Source organism: Oratosquilla oratoria, chromosome 6 (genome assembly GCF_046742065.1).
Source record: "Oratosquilla oratoria isolate Oo_2021 chromosome 6, ASM4674206v1, whole genome shotgun sequence".
NCBI classification, from domain to species: Eukaryota; Metazoa; Arthropoda; class Malacostraca; order Stomatopoda; family Squillidae; genus Oratosquilla; species Oratosquilla oratoria.
Window position 1 is genome coordinate 64,303,709 of NC_134782.1, and position 2,500 is coordinate 64,306,208.

General features: G+C 35.4%; 1 protein-coding gene across 2 annotated transcripts in view; it reads left to right on the forward strand.

Moving 5' to 3' along the window:
- Window positions 1–2,500, forward strand: part of LOC143026527 (uncharacterized) — a 31,267-nt gene that overhangs the window by 295 nt on the left and 28,472 nt on the right. For both annotated transcript variants that reach the window (XM_076187078.1, XM_076187077.1), the window contains exon 1: window positions 1–919. This exon is cut by the window's left edge and continues 295 nt beyond it. The gene's annotated coding sequence lies outside the window, so the exon portion shown is untranslated. The remainder of the gene's footprint in view (window positions 920–2,500) is intronic.

A 2,500-nucleotide genomic window follows, 5' to 3' on the forward strand; every position in this document is an offset into this window, starting at 1 on the left:
TTTGTATGAGGCGTGGCCGCCATAAAAGTAGTTCAAATATAAGGCTATTTTCACATCATTGAAGTTTCATCATAAAATAGCAGTATGTAAACATACACATCGAAATTATCCTCAGATATAATAATTTAATTTTAATCAAGAAAACAATAGAAAACACTAAGATATATAAGCACTAATGGAATATATAACCTAAGAAAATAATATAGGTCCATGAAAGTAAATGTGCAACAGCAATATGATTTTTTTTTCGCCAGACAACCGATACTATGTTATCGAGGTGAGTCACACCTTTCTTGTGTAACACATAACTCAGAATCGCTGAAATGGCGTACTTGCTCTAGACGCCTCAGAATATGAGCAAACTTCTTTCGATGTTTGAATGTCTTTGGTGGAATTCTGAATACACGCTTCAGTGTCTCTGAACTCAAAAGAAACATCTCGAATTTCCTAGCAGATGACTGAAGTCCCAAGAAGAATGAACAAGTACGCCCTGTGTGACCTTGAGGCTGACAGCAGCTCATCAGTGTTACGTTACGTTACGTTGCGTTATGTTACGTTACGTTACAGCAGCTCATCAGTGTTGCGTTACGTTGCTCCTCCACGGGAATCATTATGAATTATTAAAACCTCATTTAAGGACAAGAGCGCTAATAATCCCAGGGGATAAGCCGCGGTGTATTTTAGGAATTATAGACACATGCGCACAGAGACTTAAATAGCTTACAGCAGCGACAGTGCTGCATTCTGGTGGGGCAATAGGGAATCTTTGGTTGACATTAAAACAGGTCCTCAGTCGAGCAAAAGATAGATACACGTATGCAGGCATCTGACACGTTCGGTAACCCTTCCAGTGGTGGAAAGAAAGTGTGATTCCTTAAACTACTGTATAGTGGTACCCCTTCTCCGTCACATAAGTGAGGTTAGTGTACAGTAGATATGTTCTGAGTAGGCTGAATTTTACAGCACGCTTTACACAGGTTGCCGGATTATCATGAAGGTAAAAATGTACGTACATAAAATGTTGCACATTATAAACACTGTAGTGAGGTTAGTATACAGTGAACATGTCCTGAATAAGCTACCTTTTACTAAATGCTTTCCAAGGGTTGCCGGATTATCATGAAACTAAAAAAGCACGTACATGGAATGATATACAATGAAAACACTGAAGTGCAATACTGTACGCACAGCCTAAATGGGGAATTTACATTGAACTATGGCGTTATGAAAAAAAAAATAGTTCGTTTATTAAGCTTTCGATGCTGAAATTGGCGAGATTAAACCCACCGCTGCAATACAATGATGAATGTTTTGTTCAAGTTGTCTTAAGCATATCCCTCTACAAGCCTACACAGAAAACGATGAGAAAGAACTAACGGCGGAATTCTTATAAAAATCCTTATATAAATCTTTCCTTATATAAATCCTTGAAAGAGAAAGATTTTTTTAAGAATACCACCGTAAAAATCTTATGGTGGTATTGTTGAAAAAAAAAATCTTTATATAAGTATTTCCTTATATAAATATTATATAAATCCTTGGAAGGGAAGGATTCTTTTGAGAATACCACCGTAAGTTTCTTACATCTTATTCCTTTATTTACTTATCTATGTATTTGTTTATTTATCTTTTTATTTGCTTGTTTATTTGTTTGTTTATCCATTGTTGATTTATTCATATAATTGTTTATACCTTTATTTATTTGTTTGTATATATATATATATATATATATATATATGTATATATAAATGTGTATATACATATATATATATATATATGTATATATAAATGTGTATATACATATATATATATATATATATATATATATATATGTATGTATATTACAGGTGAAAAATGTAATCACACATTTGTCAATAACGTAGAAACCACTGTTGGAGTAGAAAAGACTGGAAACGGGGAATCTATATATTTCGATTGCAAACTGCAATCCTCTTCAGTAGATACAAATAAGAGAGAGGGCGTACTGTTTAAGTAGCACCCTTAACAAAAGAAAGGGGAACATGGGAAGATATCTCTACCCTCTTCTCACTCCGTATGTGAGGTCAGGAGGCAAATGAGCTTTCACTAGGTTGGAGATGAAGAGTCCGGACATTATGTCCGGGGACCATTGCCCCTTTGAAATATTCATGTTGGGCTGAAATTCAATGATCGTAGATTCTACCAGCCCAACATGAATATTTCAAAGGGGCAATGGTCCCCGGACATAATGTCCGGACTCTTCATCTCCAACCTAGTGAAAGCTCATTTGCCTCCTGACCTCACATACGGAGTGAGAAGAGGGTAGAGATATCTTCCCATGTTCCCCTTTCTTTTGTTAAGGGTGCTACTTAAACAGTACGCCCTCTCTCTTATTTGTATCTACTGAAGAGGATTGCAGTTTGCAATCGAAATATATAGATTCCCCGTTTCCAGTCTTTTCTACTCCAACAGTGGTTTCTACGTTATATATGTATATGTATATATATATATATAATATATA